The sequence below is a fragment of the Glycine soja genome, chromosome 18, assembly GCF_004193775.1.
Source record: "Glycine soja cultivar W05 chromosome 18, ASM419377v2, whole genome shotgun sequence".
NCBI classification, from domain to species: domain Eukaryota; kingdom Viridiplantae; phylum Streptophyta; class Magnoliopsida; order Fabales; family Fabaceae; genus Glycine; species Glycine soja.
The window spans coordinates 27,090,971-27,110,372 of NC_041019.1; positions in this window are offsets into that span (position 1 = coordinate 27,090,971).

Sequence of the window (19,402 nt, forward strand, 5' to 3'; positions counted from 1 at the left end):
ACACCTTCAAGCTTTGATGATATGGTCTTCACCGACGAAAGGATCGAAGTGGATCTGAAAAGAGGCAAATTTAATCATCCTGCTTGGACGAATGAGAAAACTAGGGCAAATAAAGAGGGTGACGATGAGGGAGAAACCCATGCTGTGACTGCCATTCCTGTATGGCCAAGTTTCCCACCAACCCAAAAATGTCATTACTCAACCCTTCTCCTTACCTACCGCCCATTTATCCACAAAGGCCATCCCTAAATCAACCACAAAGTCTTTCTACCGCACTTCCAATGACGAACACCACCTTTAGCACAAACCAAAAACACCAACCAAGAAATGAATTTTGCAGCGAGAAAGCCTGTAGAATTCACCCCAATTCCAGTGTCCTATGCTGACTTGCTCCCATATCTACTTGATAATTCAATGGTAGCCATAACCCTAGCCAAGGTTCATCAACCTCCATTTCTCCGAGAATACGACTCGAACGCAACGTGTGCTTGTCATGGAAAAGCCCCGGGGCGTTCCATGGAGCATTGTAGGGCTCTTAAGCGTAAGGTGCAAGGTCTAATTGATGCGGGCTGGCTGAAATTTGAGGAGAATTGCATATAAATCCTGACATTGACAAGAGATGCCACACATGGGGCAATTTTGAAAGCTGTTGTTAGATGTCTCTAATGACTCATCAGGATTTTCAAGTTTGTACCATTATTGTAAACCACAGTTACAATGTTAAATGAAATGGATGAAGTTGATATCTTTGTTCCTCATCCTCTCACAAACGCATCTTTGCTTATTCAACTTTCACCGGAATGTGGGTGCAAGCCATTGGTCTGTTTGCTCAAGCGACCTGTGCTCCTGAGTTTGGACTTCCAGGACCTTTCAATCAGAGATTACTCATCTTGCACGTTGTTGGGAGCGCCGTAAAACAACGAGTAAAGTTCAAAACAAATAATTTCAAAATAAAAGTAAAAAAAAGTGTTCAAAAAGAAAAAACACATTTGATTGACTGTGCTTTCAAGACGTTTATGTGACCTCATTTTATCATCCTGGAAAGTTTGTCTTTTTAGAGAGAAGTGAGTTATCAAGAATAGGATGTTGGACAAATGGCCTCAGTTATCTTAAGAAAGGGGGGGTTGAATTAAGATGCAAAGACTATTCCCCAATTGAACTATCACTCTTTCTTTTTGGATTAACAATGCACCCTTAAACATGAATTACTCAAAAGACAATTCAAAATAAACTTCTTTAAAGCAAAAGATAAATAGCAATAAATAAAAGAAGTTTAAAGGAAGAGAGGAATGCAAACTTGATTTATACTGGTTCGGCCACTTCCCGCGCCTACGTCCAGTCCTCAAGCAACCCACTTGAGATTTTCCACTCTCTTTGTAAAACTCCTTTTACAAAGTCTAAACCACACAGGGACAACCCTTCCCTTGTGTTCAGGAATCCTCTACAACAAGAGACCCACGGTCTCTTAATCCCTTTTCAGAAATAAGAAGAAATCTCTCTTAAAAGAGATAGATTGTACAATGAAGATCAATCAAAATTCCTTATTGAATATGCAAGTGGTTGACCAAGGAATCTTTTTGAGAGGATAAGACATTTCAGTTCAGAAAAACTCTTAATCTTTTGAGAGGATAAAACTTTTTGGGCAATGAAAACTCTCTTTAAATTCGTGTTTCCAAGTCACCTTTGATGGCCATTCATAAACCATTTGAATAGATGTGACTCTTGGAAATTATTTTCTGAAAATCTCCTCTGGTAATCGATTACAAGACTTGTGTAATCGATCACAGGCTTTAAAATTTGAATAAACTGCTGGTAATCAATTACCATCCATGTGTAATCAATTACACATTATAAATTTTGAATTCAAATTTCTAGTGACTGTTATAAACATTTTCAGCTGCTGGTAATCGATTACAAGAGAGCAAATCTCAATTTAAAATGATAGAATTCTTTGGTCAAACCTCTCGTTTTTCAATTTGGAAACTTCTTCCTAAAGATTCTAGAGATCAACTTGATCATATATCTTGATTTTCTTGGATTCTTGTCTCGAATAAAACTTAGAAGCACTTGATCCTTCGGCATCATCAAAACATCAAAACATCTTGCTTCTACATAGGAGTCATTTGACTTAATCCATCAATTGAAAAAAAATTCTTCAACTATTTCTCGTCCTTGGAAAATTCTTTTTGCAAGAATCAACTGCTTCTTTCATTCTTCCTCACTACGAGGTTGTGAAAACAAGACAACAATTGGTACTTCTAAGCCCTACACTGGGGCAATGAAAGGCACCATGCAAAAACCTCAAGCGAACCTAGGGGCAGATTAGAAGTTTTCACCCAATAGGTTCCCAGCTACAAGGTCATGACGAAAGATAACGATTGGTACCTCAAAGCCTTACACTGGGGCAATGAGGGGCACCGTGCATGAGCCTCAAGTGAACATAGGGGCCGATCAAAAGTTCTCACCCATCGATGTTTTTAACAAAAACAAGGGGGACAAACCCTAGGATTTCAATGGATTGATTAAACATCAAACGACTCCATTGCCGTCACTCCAAAATGGTCAAATGACTAAATCAAACAGAACACACACTCTGAAGGAGTTCTCGGAGAGATTTGCAAAAGATAGGATAAGGTTGCATGGACTATCACCTCTTTCAAAAGGACAGTCAATTTGTGTTTTCCAAAAAAAAAAAAAAAATCAAATCAAAATCGAAATCACAAAATAGGGAAAGAATGTCATGAACATTGTACAACTTTCCATTACATTGCATTGTTTCATATGAAGTCCGCATTTACCAAATTTCACGACAAAGGTTGCATGCATCTGCATCCCTAAAAATCATGTTAACTGCATAGATTTCCTACATCTAATGTCTAAATCTTATGAATTTGGGATGACCGGCCCTCTCGATGAGTCGATCTCTTGCTTTCTCATAAGGGTGGACCCTTGGGTACTTGTACCTATCGCCTTTAGAGGACAACACGTCCTCGCCAACAGAGGGCTGCACGCCCTCACCTTGAGAGGACTACACGTCCTCGCCTTGAGAGGACTACACGTCCTCACCATCAGAGGGCTGCACACCCTCACCTCCAGAGGACTACACGTCCTCGCCTTGAGCGGGCTACCCGCCCTCGCCTTGGGTACTATTTACCCTCACCTTCAGAGGACTACACGTCCTCACCTTCAGAGGGCTACACGCCCTCGCCATCAGAGGACTGCATGTCCTCACCTTCGTAGGGCTACACGCCCTCACCTTTAGAGGACTACACGTCCCCGCCAACAGAGGGCTGCACGCCCTCACCTTGAGAAGACTACACGTCCTCGCCTTGAGAGGACTACACGTCCTCACCATCAGAGGGCTGCACGCCCTCACCTCCAGAGGACTACACGTCCTCGCCTTGAGAGAGCTACCCGCCCTCGCCTTGGGTACTAGTTACCCTCACCTTCAGAGGACTACACGTCCTCACCTTCAGAGGGCTACACGGCCTCGCCATCAGAGGACTGCATGTCCTCACCTTCGTAGGGCTACACGCCCTCACCTTTAGAGGACCACACATCCTCACCTTCAGAGGGCTACACGCCCTCGCCATCAGAGGACTGCATGTCCTCACCTTCTTAGGGCTACACGCCCTCACCTATAGAGGACTACACGTCCTCGCCAACAGAGGGCTGCACGCCCTCACATTGAGAGGACTACACGTCCTCGCCTTGAGAGGACTACACGTCCTCACCATCAGAGGGCTGCACGCCCTCACCTCCAGAGGACTACACGTCCTCGCCTTGAGAGGGCTACCCGCCCTCGCCTTTGGTACTAGTTACCCTCACCTTTAGAGGACCACACATCCTCACCTTCAGAGGGCTACACACCCTCGCCATCAAAGGACTGCATGTCCTCACCTTCTTAGGGCTACACGCCCTCACCTTTAGAGGACTACACGTCCTCGCCAACAGAGGGCTGCACGCCCTCACATCGAGAGGACTACACGTCCTCGCCATGAGAGGACTACACGTCCTCACCATCAGAGGGCTGCACGCCCTCACCTCCAGAGGACTACACGTCCTCGCCTTGAGAGGGCTACACGTCCTCACCATCAGAGGGCTGCACGCCCTCACCTCCAGAGGACTACACGTCCTCGCCTTGAGAGGGCTACCCGCCATCGCCTTGGGTACTAGTTACCCTCACCTTTAGAGGACCACACGTCCTCACCTTCAGAGGGCTACACACCCTCGCCATCAAAGGACTGCATGTCCTCACCTTCTTAGGGCTACACGCCCTCACCTTTAGAGGACTACACGTCCTCGCCAACAGAGGGCTGCACGCCATCACCTTGAGAGGACTACACGTCCTCGCCTTGAGAGGACTACACGTCCTAACCATCAGAGGGCTGCACGCCCTCACCTCCAGTGGACTACACGTCCTTGCCTTGAGAGGGCTACCCGCCCTCGCCTTGGGTACTAGTTACCCTCACCTTCAGAGGACTACACGTCCTCACCTTCAGAGGGCTACACGCCCTCGCCATCAGAGGACTGCATGTCCTCACCTTCGTAGGGCTACACGCCCTCACCTTTAGAGGACCACACGTCCTCACCTTCAGAGGGCTACACGCCCTCGCCATCAGAGGACTGCATGTCCTCACCTTCGTAGGGCTACACACCCTTGCCATCAGAGGACTGCACGTCCTCACCCTCAGAGGGCTGCACGCCCTCACCTTGAGAGGACTACACGTCCTCGCCATCAGAGGGCTGCACGCCCTCACCTCCAGAGGACTACACATCCTCGTCTTGAGAGGGCTGCACGCCCTCACCTTTAGAGGGCTACCCGCCCTCGCCTTGGGTACTAGTTACCGTCACCTTCAGAGGACTACACGTCCTCACCATCAGAGGGCTACACGCCCTCGCCATCAGAGGACTGCATGTCCTCACCTTCGTAGGGCTACACGCCCTCACCTTTAGAGGACCACCCATCCTCACCTTCAGAGGGCTACACGCCCTCGCCATCAGAGAACTGCATGTCCTCACCTTCGTAGGGCTACACGCCCTCGCCATCAGAGGACTGCACGTCCTCACCTTCAGAGGGCTGCACGCCCTCTCCTTGAGAGGACTACATGTCCTCGCCATCAGAGGGCTGCACGACCTCACCTCCAGAGGACTACACATCCTCGTCTTGAAAGTGCTGCATGCCCTCACCTTTAGAGGGCTACCCGCCCTCGCCTTGGGTACTAGTTACCCTCACCTTCAGAGGACTACACGTCCTCACCTTCAGAGGGCTACACGCCCTCGCCATCAGAGGACTGCATGTCCTCAACTTCGTAGGGCTACACGCCCTCACCTTTAGAGGACCACATGTCCTCACCTTCAGAGGGCTACACGCCCTCGCCATCAGAGGACTGCATGTCCTCACCTTCGTAGGGCTACACGCCCTCGCCATCAGAGGACTGCACGTCCTCACCTTCAGAGGGCTGCACGCCCTCACCTTGAGAGGACTACACGTCCTCGCCATCAGAGGGCTGCACGCCCTCACCTCCAGAGGACTACACATCCTCGTCTTGAGAGGGCTGCACGCCCTCACCTTTAGAGGGCTACCCGCCCTCGCCTTGGGTACTAGTTACCCTCACCTTCAGAGGACTACACGTCCTCACCTTCAGAGGGCTACACGCCCTCGCCATCAGAGGACTGCATGTCCTCACCTTCGTAGGGCTACACGCCCTCGCCATCAGAGGACTGCACGTCCTCACCTTCAGAGGGCTGCACGCCCTCACCTTGAGAGGACTACATGTCCTCGCCATCAGAGGGCTGCACGCCCTCACCTCCAGAGGACTACACATCCTCGTCTTGAAAGGGCTGCATGCCCTCACCTTTAGAGGGCTACCCGCCCTCGCCTTGGGTACTAGTTACCCTCACCTTCAGAGGGCTACACGCCCTCGCCATCAGAGGACTGCATGTCCTCACCTTCGTAGGGCTACACGCCCTCACCTTTAGAGGACCACACGTCCTCACCTTCAGAAGGCTACACGCCCTCGCCATCAGAGGACCACATGTCCTCACCTTCGTAGGGCTACACGCCCTCGCCATCAGAGGACTGCATGTCCTGACCTTCAGAGGGTTGCACGCCCTCACCTTGAGAGGACTACACGTCCTCGCCATCAGAGGGCTGCACGCCCTCACCTCCAGAGGACAACACATCCTCGTCTTGAGAGGGCTGGACGCCCTCACCTTTAGAGGGCTACGTGTCCTAATTTTCAGTGTGCTCCACATCTACACCTTAAGAGAATTTAAGGTCCTCTGTCCTTAAATGCTTAACCGAGACTTGCACTCCCGGTTAAGGGGCCAGTAGTTTCCTTTTAACGGTTCCTAGGCCACCCCCTGATATTGGAGGAGGGCCAACTGTGCGAGCACAACCAGAGAGGGAGGTTGTCACACAGCTACTATGCATACCGGGGCAAGATTTCACCCGTGCCGCTGCAAAGAGACGAGTACGGATCATGGGCACCAACATGACCACTCTTACACAGATATAGATGACATTTCTACTTAGCAACATTCTGCCCAGCGACCGCAATGCCAATCTCCCCCTGCAAAAGTATCAGTTGGTCTGTGTCGTCCCGACATGGGTAAGTATGCATATGGTTCAACTGATTTCTGATACCATCTATTGTTTGCAGGGATCACACCCACAAAGACACCTAGTGGACCTGAAGAAGTCCAACAGGGCCCTGGGGTTTCCAACTCTGGTTACGGGCCTCTGTCGGCCCTACAGGGCGCCCGTTTCCCCCAGCAAGTTCGTGTCGTCGTGGCATAGGTAAGTGTGCACCTCCCCCAACTGATTTCTGATGTCATCTATTGTTTGCGGGGATTGTGCCCGCAAGACACCTAGTGGACCCGAAGAAGGCCAACAGGGTCTTGGAGTTGCCAGCTCTAAATACGGGTCTCTGTCAGTTCTAGGGAGTGCCTGTCGCCCCCAGCAAGGTCATCAGGCCCCCCCTACTAATCGAGCTTTCATCAAGAAGTACTGCGCCCCCAGGCAGGCCCAGGGCAAAACACCACAGCAACATTGGGATGGCCGGTAGCAGGCAATAGACACACCGCCACCACCTCTAGAGTTCACCTCAGCTCATCCACAAAAAGGTTAGAGCGTTCCCTATGACACATGGCCGACCAATAGGCGACCAAGTCCAAAGCCAAAGGTAAGCAAAGTACTAGGTCCATGACCGACAAATCATTAGGCGTCCAGCTCAAGACGTTAAAGAAGCGCTACTAAGAGGCAACCTAGTAACTTTTAAATTTCTGCTTGCTATTTGATCACCTTTTGTTTCTCAAGTCTTATTGGGACACACCTAGTTTCTCATGATCCTAAGAATTTAAATAAAACGAGCACAAGCTCGAAAGGTAGTCATACCTCACAAAATATATGTATGCGTGTTTAGGTAGTGAAAAATACCTTAGATATGCATGTATGTAATTTAGGTAGCAAACAACTACCTCACAAAATATATATGTATGTTTAGGTAGCAAGATACCTTAGATATGCATGTATGTAGCAAAAAGATACCTCACAAAATATATATGTGTATGTTTAGGTAGCAAGATACCTTGGATATGCATGTATATAGCAAAAATACCTCACAAAAATATACACATGTTTAGGTAGCAAAATACCTCATGAAAAAAAAAAGGAAAAAAAAAACAAAAACAAAAGAGAAAAAGAAATGAACAAATGAAAAAAAAAGAGAAAAAAGAAAAATAAGTTATCTAGCTTAAAAACCAACATGCTTTTGAAAGAGATGACTTCCAACTTTTCTTTGAAAAAAAATTCACTGATCATAACCAATTTTTGAAAAAAATGTATATACACCTGAAGGGTGAATGCTGTGAAAATTTTCCCGGACGCCAGAAATGGACTCGAATGAATGCACAAATTGATAAAAGAACATATTTTGGAAACATTGGGTTGACTAAAATAGAGGAAATGAATCCTGAGCCCTAGCATCACATGACCATAAAAATTTGACACTTGAGTGTCCACATAGGTGCATGCATGACCAGTTTTGCATAAAATTTCCAAATCATCATTTTTGCATTTGTGTCATGGAAATAATGTGGGGCATCCCTTTTTATCCTTGAACCAAACCAAACCCTGACATGTATCATGTCTAGCCATTCTACAAGCCTTGAGCCAAAATCCTAACTTACCGTAAACCTTGACCCAGGGTGAGAATGTCAATCCTTACCCTCGGAAGCAAAAAAAGAAAAGAAGGAAAATTTCCAATCAAAGAGAAAAGCAAAAAGAAAAGAAAGGAAAATTTCCAATCAAAGAGAAAGCAAAAAGAAAAGAAAGGAAATTCCCAATCAAAGAATGGGAGAAAGGAAAAAAAAAAAAGAAGAAGAAGAAGAAGGAAAGAAAGCTCCTGATCAAGGATCGAAAGAAAACAGAAGAAATGTGCAGAAAGGTCTTTGGACCGGACAATATCTGAACAATACATAATTGTCACCAAATGAACGAAAAGAAGGAAAGGAAACCATGACCTAAAGTGGTCTTCTCCCTTTAATTGCCAACCAAAATCTTGTGTGCTAGCGACTTTTTCGCCCCGCACTAAACCAAAACAGAAAAGGAAAAAGGCCAAAATAATCAAAAGCCGAAAAACCCACCAAAAGAACCCATTCCCAAGGGAAGTCCTATTGATCCATGATCACGCGTGTAATTTTTGATTTGATAGGAAATAATTTGCAAAGTCAAGTCATGACATATCTATGGTTCGGAATTAGAATGAAACACTTACCTGTGCGAGATTGATACACTTTGAGTGATTTTCTTCTATTTTTGTCAAACCCAGTGTTTCCTCTAAATGGTCATTTAGAAACGAAATGCTAAACATCCAGAATCTCATTTGTGGTTATGAGAAAATTTCATCAGCAGATTCTCCTTCCCCGATAGACACATTGTTTTTTGTCTGAAAAGCATATGTTGATCTGATTAGTTGGACGTTTTTATCTCTTTACTAAAGCACGTTTGCATTTTAGTGGAGAAAACACCGAGACTTTTTCAAGTCTCACAAATTATCAAGAACTACGTAGGTTTGAGTTCCTCATTTGAGGATACGTAGGAGCAAAAGCCTCGCTTTTGTCGACCACACCGCTTTTTGTTACCATGACCCAAGAGCTGGTAGCCCGCGGAGACACCTTACGGTTATCCGCACCTCGTCATTCAGTGACCCCAAGTGTGATTGATGAGCAGAGGCCAATGTGGTCATCTGCGCCCTTTCCGGAGATGTCAGCATCTTCCAGTGGAGACTTTTTCCAGTCTCACAAGTTATCAAGAACTACGTAGGTCTGAGTTCCTCATTGGAGGATACGTAGGAGCAAGAGCCTTGCTTTTGTCGGCCGCCCCACAAGATCTGTCGTACTGACCCTGAGGTCATGAGACACGCAGAGACAAATTATGGTCATTCTGCACCCTTTTGTCATCCAGAGGCGGCGGGCCCGATGACATGCGGAGACAAATTATGGTCATTCCGCACCCCTTTGCCATTCAGACACAGTCGTGTCCGATGGCACGCAGACACAAATTATGGTCATTCTGCACCCTTTTGTCATCCAGAGGCGGCGAGCCTGATGACATGCGGAGACAAATTATGGTTATTCCGCACCCCTTTGCCATTCAGACACAGTCGTGTCCGATGGCACGCAGAGACAAATTATGGTCATTCTGCACCCTTTTGTCATCCAGAGGCGGCGGGCTCGATGACATGCGGAGACAAATTATGGTCATTCCGCACCCCTTTGCCATTCAGACACAGTCGTGCCCGATGGCACGCAGAGACAAATTATGGTCATTCTGCACCCTTTTGTCATCCAGAGGCGGCGGGCCCGATGACATGCGGAGACAAATTATGGTCATTCCGCACCCCTTTGCCATTCAGACACAGTCGTGTCCGATGGCACGCAAAGACAAATTATGGTCATTCTGCACCCTTCGTCAATCGCGGCCGACAAGCCCATTGACACGCGGAGATTTACATCATCTTCCGCACTTACAAGATCTGTCATACTGACTTTTGAGTCACGCTGACGGGCGGAAATACCGGAGTGGTTATCCGTATAAACATTCTTTTGCTATCTGTAAGACAGAACGCTTGATAGCAGGCAGAGACTGACATCGTCTTCTGCACCTTTTGTTCCCCCGGGAACAACGAGTCATTTGCATGCAGAAATTTTATGGTCACCCGTGACTCTCGTCAACCGAGAGGAACGAAATTAGTGTGTTATCTTTACTTTCCTTTTATCTCCAATAAAAGACAAGTAAAGAGGGGCAACTGTCATACCCTAATTTCGTCCGGGGACCTTTGCTTAATGACATGCGACTTTTGTTTGGTCCTTGTAAGGTGCTTGGCACCCATCATTAGGCAATTTGTGAAATTTCGGGACGTGCCGGAAAACAAAAGAAAATATTGATGCACAATCCGTAAGGTTCCGTGACACACCGGAAATCAAATGGGAGCATCATTGCACAATTAGTGAGGTTCCGTAACATTCCGTAAGTCAAAAAGGGGATGATTATGTAATCCACAAGGTTCCGTAACATTACGGAAAGAAAACAAGTATCGTTACGAAATTCGTAAGTTTCCGTAACTTTACGAAAAAAGAATCACCAAAAAAAAGGCAGGGGGTGTACTTAGTAAAAATGGGGGTGCAAATAGCAACCAGGCCCACTTGGGCCCTCCAGAAGATTCCTCCAGAAGGATGTTGCTTTTGGAGGAAGCAACCCTGCTCGCCTGGGCGAGCTGGGTGGCAAGCTTCTCCCCCAATTTTCTATAAATAGGGGGAGAAGTGAAGTGAAAAAGGGTTCAGCCCCGGAGGCACTTCTCTCGCTTTCGAATTTGCTTGAAAAAAATTGTTTCCGTGAAGAAAATCTAAGCCGAGGCGCTTCCGAAACGTTTCCGTAAGGAATTTCGCGAAGGTTTTGACCGTTCTTCGGCGTTCTTCATTCGTTCTTCATCATTCTTCGATCTTCAACGGGTAAGTACCTCGAACCAAGCTTTTCGATTCATTCTATGTACCCGTGGTGGTCCACATTGTGTTTCGTGTATTTTTATTCTCGTTTCATTTACTTTTTATACCCCCTATTGACGTGCTTAAGCCATTATATTTAAGTCATTTCTCGCTTAACCTAAAAATAAAATAAATTTCCACCGATCGTTTGAATTGTATTATCCGTTAACTTCGGTTAAAATGAATTCCAACCGTTCGGTCGTGCCGTAACCACGTTGGAAATCAAAAAGAGGTAAAATAATAATATAATAATAAAAAATACCTTTTAGTAAAATAAAGCGAAAAATCAATTGGACGTTTTCTCTTTGGGATTTCTCATTCTTAATCGAATTGACTAATAACTAAAGTGAAACTAAGGCTAAAATCAACTCGCCTAGTCAAGCTCGTCCATAAAAATAGGTTTTTGAAGTTTATCATTTCAATTTCTTACTAAGTAAAATGGATCATTTTCAAGGTCCAATGCCTTAAAATGATCACCTTTTAAGTAAAAAAGAATCACTTGATAAAAAAGAACTACGTAGGTCTGATTTCCTCATCGCAATTGAGGGATATGTAGGAGCAAAGGGAAACACCCTTGTCGACCACAAAAAGAGAAAAAATATAAAAAGGGTATAAAGGATATAAAGACATAAAAAGGGAACATAAAAAATCAAAGTCATGTTTACACATTCGATTAAAGGCTGCCGTCCCTTGGGACGGACGTGTGGGGTGCTAATACCTTCCCCGTGCGTAAATACAACTCCCGAGCCTTTCACTTAAAAGTTCGTAGATCGCGTCTTTTCCGGTTTTTCCGACGTTTTCCTCAAATAAACGTTGGTGGCGACTCCGCGCGTATTCCTTTTGTGGAACACGCATCCCGCGAGTCACGCGTCGCCCTCCCGCCGAAGGGTAGGTTGCGACACTAGTCTAATATGTACAAAGATAAGTGGGCTCATACTTAGCCCATGGGCCCAAAATCTACCCTAAGGCTCATGAGAACCCTAGGGCCTTCTCTTGCATCTTTGGCCCAATCTTCTTGGAGTCTTCTATCCAATGCCCTTGGAGGGTAGGATTGCATCAACTGACACTGCCTAACGAAGGCAACCATTAGGTCCTTCCAAGAATGGACTCAAGAAGGTTCCTAAGTTAGTATACCAGGTGACAATTGTCCCCGTAAGACTTTCTTGGGAAAAATGTATCAGCAGTTTCTCATCTTTTGCGTATGCCCCCACCTTCCGACAATACATCTGTAGATGGTTCTTGGGGCAAGTAATCCCCTTGTACTTGTCAAAGTCCGACACCTTGAACTTGGGAGGGGTGATGATATTGGGTACTAGGAACAACTCTTCTAGGTTAGCAAAGGCATAATCTTCGCCTCCTTCAATGTCCCTGAGCCTTTCCTCTAGCTGATGCAACTCTCCCATTTCTGCCATAGCATGAGGGTTTTTACCCGGTGTGGAATGCAAGGGGTGTGGTTACGGGTGATACTGAGGGCCCTCCAAAGTGTTTTGCAAGGGTATACCACCAATTGCTTGCCCTTCAGTGGCATATCCGAGGCAAGGCTCGAAGTCAGCTAGATTGTGGTGGGAAATTTCATGTGTCTCCCCCACGGTTTAAGAGACATGTACATGATCAGTTTGGGGTTGTTAGCTCTCAATGAGTATGGAAGTGGAGTTATTGACATTCTCATTGGGAGTGTACGCCACATTGGGTGGCGTATAGTTGGGAGGCCAGCCATATGGCGGGAAGGCGTGCTTGTTTTGAATTTGCACATAATAGGGACCGCCCATACTTCCCAAATCTTTGCCTACCATAGCTAAGGTTGGATGATTCATTTGGTTGAGGCCAGATGGGGGCATCGGGTTCACTTTAGCAACAACGCTGGTAGCGGCAACTATAACCGCATTGGCTTCCATTATCTTCTTCATGCTCATCATGGCCTCCATCATTGTGGCCATTTTCTCTTTCATGGCCTCCATGTCGACCTTCATCTGCTCTTGCACCTCTTCTACATCACCCATTACTCTAGCTCTAGCACAGGTTCGGTAAGGGCGCCGTAAAACGTGTTTTTTTTCTTTTTATAACAATGATTAAGTTCGTTTTTTTTCAAGGAAAGAATGCAACGAGTAATGCAACCAATGAAAAGCATGGATGTATGTGAATGATGCACAGTTGAAGTATTGCGAATTTTTACGCAGGACATGGGGTTGAATCAATTTAGATTTTTAACATGGTCCATTACATCTTTGTCATGGTGAAACTGGAAGTAACAAGGACATCAACAGTCCTAAATGTGTTTGGCAGTAGACAAAAGCAGTGATGTAACCCGATCCATCTTTTGCCCCAATTTTTTGCAAGATGGTTACTTCCATACTTCAACTTGACTTGATGAACCTTTTCGTAAAAGCATGAGCTTGGTTCAACCCTATTATAATCCAAGGAATAGCAATTCTGATCGCCAATACTTCAACAATATTTCATAGAGATGAAAGACTCGGGAATACTTTAAGCTATGCATGGAAAATGTAATTATGAGATTGAGATGCCCAAAGAAACATCATTTCCTAGTTAACCACGCATTAGGTACCATGCTCAATCATTTTGTTCTGTTGTTTTTTTTTTTTTGGAAATGGGTTTATGATCCCAACATGGTTGGCTCATGGTACCTAACACATGCAACTAAGAATGTAGTGTGAATTTTCACGCTTCTTTGTTTTTGTTTTGGAGAGGAAAATGTAAGGATCATGCATGAGAAAACATGAAAACAAAAAGGTATGCAGTTTGTAGAACAAAAAGTATGTTGAACGCATATGCATGATGATGCAATGACTCATGCAAAATGCGATGCTTGAATATGATAACGGACAAATGTAGGAACGATATGTTCATTATGAAGCCTTGAAGAGATGCTTATGCGGTGCATGATATGAATGCATTTATGGACACGAGAAACCGAAAAAACATATCTTCTTACTTGCGCATTTGGGGGCGCAATGCCCCATGTGTACAATTAAGAAGGTGATATGAACCTTCCAGCTTCCCGTGACAAAAGACGAGACCAACATACAACGCATGCATGATGACATGATGCAGATGCGCAAAAGCGCATCAGGGGGATGTACACAACATGGCAATATCCTCAAATAATCATACAACAAAGGCATACATGATATTTATATGCATGGCAGTGTTTAAAAATGGTACGCAGCGTGTTTGCTCTGTGCCCCTATTTTAGGGACCTAAATGGGAGGAACTAAAAGGCTTTTAGTGATAATTCGCAAGGTGGTCATATCTCTCTTGATGGTCTCTAGAGGTATCATCCCCTTCGAAGAACACATTGTGGCAGTAGGGACTACTAGCAACAATATGTTATCAAAGAGAAAAACTCTAGATGAGGGTTCACTGTTATCAAGCAAGTCGGAGACCTAGTATGACCACAGATTCACCTCCACTCCTTATGTTCCCATGGACCCGGGTATAGGGCCCCTTTTCAACTCACCGTGTGTGCAAATAGTGTTGTTGTTTGTGTGCATCAAATGAATACATATCTATCTCATGCATACATTTCAAAAAACACACTAAAAGCATCAAAGAGTTATATACAAGAACGTAAGAGAAATAAAAGGAAACCGACAAAAGAGGAAGTCATGATATTGCACGAGATTAGAAGGCCTAACTCTCTAAAAACAGTCCCCAGTGGAGTCGCCAACTGTCGCAACCTACCCTTCAGCGGGAGGGCGACGTGAGACTCACGGGTGCATCTTCCAAGGAAGGAAAACGCGCGGAGTCACCACCAACGTTTATTCGAGGAAAACGTCCGAAAAAACCGGAAAAGGCATGGTCTACGAACTTTAAGTGTGAAAGGTTCATGAGTTGTATTTACGCACGGGGAAGGTATTAGCACCCCACGCGTCCGTCACAAGGGACGGCAGCCTTTAATCAAGTGTGCAAATATGACTTCAATTTGTTTTATTTCCCCTTTTGTCGCAACCTACCCTTCGGCGGGAGGGCGACGCGTGACTCGCGGGATGCGTGTTCCACGAAAGGAATACGCGCGGAGTCGCCACCAACATTTATTTGAGGAAAACGTCGGAAAAACCAGAAAAGACGCGATCTACGAACTTTTAAGTGAAAGGTTCGGGAGTTGTATTTACGCACGGGGAAGGTATTAGCACCCCACACGTCCGTCACAAGGGACGACAGCCTTTAATCGAATGTGCAAACATGACTTTGATTTTTTATGTTCCCTTTTTATGTCTTTATATCCTTTATACCCTTTTTATATTTTTCTCTTTTTGTGGTCGACAAGGGTGTTTCCCTTTGCTCCTACGTATTCCTCAATTAGCGATGAGGAAATCAGACCTACGTAGTTCTTTCGGAACAAAGTGTTTGGTTAAGTTGTTTTTGTCTTTTTTGCAAAATATGTTTTTATTGAACAAAAGGTCATTTAAGGTGTTGGACCATTAAACGGTCTTTTGATTTTGAAAGGAGAGAAACGTTAAGGCGTTGGACCATTAACGATCTCTTTTTTTTAAAGGAGAGAAACGTTAAGGCATTGGACCATTAACGATCTCTTGTTTTTGAAAGGAGAGAAACGTTAAGGCATTGGACCATTAACGATCTCTTGGGGTGGTCGACAAAAGCGGGGCTTTTGCTCCTACGTATCCTCAATTGCGATGAGGAAATCAGACCTACGTAGTTCTTTCTTATCAAGTGATTCTTTTTTTACTTAAGTGGTGATCATTTTAAGGCGTTGGACCTTAAAAATGATCCATTTTACTTAGTGAGAAATTGAAATGACAAACTTCAAAAGCCTATTTTTATGGACGAGCTTGACTAGGCGAGTTGATTTTAGCCTTAGTTTCACTTTAGTTATTAATCAATTCGATTAAGAATGAGAAATCCCAAAGAGAAAACGTCCGATTGATTTTCCGCTTTATTTTGCTAAAAGATGTTTTTTTGATTATTATATTATTTTTTACCTCTTTTTGATTTCCAACGTGGTTACGGCACGACCGAACGGTCAGAATTTATTTTAACCGAAGTTAACGGATAATACAATTCAAACGTTCGGTGGAAATTGATTTTATTTTTAAGTTAAGCGAGAAATGACTTAAGTAAAATGGCTTAAGCACGTCAAGAGGGGGTATAAAAAGTAAACAAAACGAGAATAAAAATGCACGAAACACAATGTGGACCACTACAGGTACATAGAATGAATCGAAAAGCTTGGTTCGAGGTACTTACCCGTTGAAGATCGAAGAACGATGAAGAACGAATGAAGAACGTCGAAGAACGGTTGAAACCTTTGCGAAATTCTTCACGGAAAACGTTACGGAAACGTTTCGGAAGCGCCTCGGCTTAGATTTTCTTCACGGAAACAATTTTTCCAAGCAAATTCGAAAGAGAGAGAAGTGCCTAAGGGGCTGAACCCTTTTCTTCTTCACTTCCTCCCCTATTTATAGCAAAATAGGGGAGGTGGTTGCCGCCCAGCTCGCCCAGGCGAGCCAGGTTGCTTCCTCCAGAAGCAACAGCCTTCTGGAGGAATATTCTGGAGGGCCCAAGTGGGCCTGGCTATTTGCACCCCCATTTTTACTAAGTACACCCCCTCTGTTTTTTTTTTGGTAATTCTTTTTTCGTAAAGTTACGGAAACTTACGAATTTCGTAACGATACTTGTTTTCTTTCCGTAATGTTACGGAACCTTGCGGATTACATAATCATCCCCTTTTTGACTCACGGAATGTTACGGAACCTCACTTAATTATGCAACGATGCTTCCATTTGATTTCCGGTGTGTCACGGAAACTTAAGGATTGTGCATCAATATTTTTTTGGTTTTCCGGCATGTCCTGGAATTTCACAAATTGCCTAATGATGGGTGCCAAGCACCTCACAAGGACCAAAGAAAGGTCGCATGTCATCAAGCAAAGGTCCCCGGACGAAATTAGGGTATGACACCTTTTTAGGTTTTTATGTCTTTTTATGCTTTTTGTATTTTTGATCTTTTTGTGGTCGACAAGGGTGTTTCCCTTGCTCCTATGTATTCCTCAATTGTGATAAGGAAATCAGACCTACTAGTTTTTTGAGAACTGAACGTTGGTTAAGTTGTTTTTATCTTTTTTGCAAGATATATTTTGACTGAACAAATGTCGTTTAAGGCATTGGACCATTAAACGATCTTTCGATTTTGAAAGGAGAGAAACGTTAAGGCGTTGGACCATTAACGATCTCTTGTTTTTTTTTTTTTGAAAGGAGAGAAACGTTAAGGCGTTGGACCATTAACGATCTCTTGGAGTGGTTGACAAAAGCGGGGCTTCTGCTCCTACGTATCCTCAATTGCGATGAGGAAATCAGACCTACGTAGTTCTTTGCAAAAGCGGTAAAGTTACATGTTGATTTTATGCTTTTGAATGGTCCATGTTAACCGATAAAAGCAAAAAGGACCGTTTAAGGCGGGACCTTAAAACGGTTTTTAGTGATTTTTGCGGACAAAGCTTGATTTGTGAGTTGATTTTAGCCTTAGTTTCACTTTGGTTATTAGTCAATTGATCGAAGAAAACTTCCAAAGAAAAACGTCTGATTGATTTTTTTTTTTATTTTATTCAAAGATATTTTGATTATTTTATTATTATTTTTCAAGATATTTTGATTATTTTATTATTATTTTGCTTTTTTCGGTTTAACCGGGGTTACAGTGTGAACGATCGGTTAGATTTTATTTTAACGGTGATTAAACAAGATTACAACGCAAATGATCGGTTGAAATTCATTTTGTCATTTATTAGGCGAGATAACGGCTTAAACGATCGGTTAAAGCTCGTTAAAAACAGAAGAAAAGAAAACCGAAAATGAACGAAATAAAGATGAAAGCCAAAAAAAACAAGAAATGAATTGAAAGTCTCGAATTCGAAAACATACCCGTTGAAGAATGAAGAACGAACGAAGAACGGATGAAGAACGGTGAAGAACAACGGAAAACCTTGACGGATTCGCTCACGGAAACATCTTGGAAATGTTACGGAAGCACCTCGGCTTGGATTTGCTTCATGGAAAAAAAAATTTTCACCCAAAACAGCTGAAATGCATAGCCAGAGGGATGAGGGATCCATAGAACAACCCCCTTTTGCCTATTTATAGGAAAAAGGGGGAGGAGGTTGCCGCCCAGCTCGCCCAGGCGAGCTGAGTTGCTTCCTCCAGAAGCAATCCTGCTTTGAAAATACTCTGGAAGGCCCAAATTCAAAATTTCAAAAATTGCTATTTGCACCCCCCATTTTGATAAGTTCACCCCCTTGTTTCGTAATTTAAAAGTTACGAAAGCCTTATGGAAGCATATAGGACTTGATTTTCTTCTTTTTTTATCATCCCTCTCACCCATATTAAGTGAAATATGCTTATTTAGGGTTATGGGAATTTTACGGAAGCATTACGGGACTCCCAAAAGCCATTTTTTAATAAAACAGGGGAGGTGGTTGCCGCTCAGCTCGCCTAGGCGAGCTAGGTTTCTTCCACCTTAAGCATGGAAATGCCCAGAATCCTCTAGAAGGGCACAGATTTTGAAAATTGCTATTTGCACCCCCCCATTTGACTAAATACACCCCTTTTACTTTTTTTTGCTGATTCTTTTTCTGTAACGTTACGGAACTTTACAGATTACATAAAGATACTCGTTTTCCTTCCGTAATGTCACGAAACTTTACGGATTATGCAACAATGCCTCTTTTCGATTCCCGACATGTCGCGAAACTTGACGGATTGCCTAACGATGGGCTTCAAGTTCCTCGAAGCGATCATGCGAAGGTCGCATCCCACCAAACAGATGGTCCTCGAATGAAATTAGGGTATGACACTCGACATAAGCGTTGCTTACCACTTCCAAAGCTTGGAAGGATGTCTCTAAGGATTCTTTTGTGGCTTCCACATATGGTGTAGAAGAAGGACAACTTACAAGAATGTCTTCCTCCCTTAAGACTATGATTAACTGCCCTTCCACCATAAATTTCATCCTTTGGTGGAGCGTTGAAGGGATTACCCGGACTGAGTGAATCCAAGGTCGGCCTAAAAGGCAGCTATAGGACGGGTGGATATCCATCACTTGGAAAGTGATCTAACAAATGTGAGGTCCAATTTGAATTGGGAGATCATTCTCCCCCTTTACCTCTCGGTGGCTGCCGTCAAAAGCCTGCACCACCAAGGAGCTCGGTCTGAGGTGTGACGTGTTGAAAGGCAGTTTGTCCAACGTGCTTTTGGGCATGACATTCAACGATGAGCCATTGTCAATAAGAACCTTGGCCACGATGTGGTCGAAACACTTGACGGACACATGTAAGGCCCTATTATGTCCCTGACCCTCGATAGGTATTTCCTCATCGACG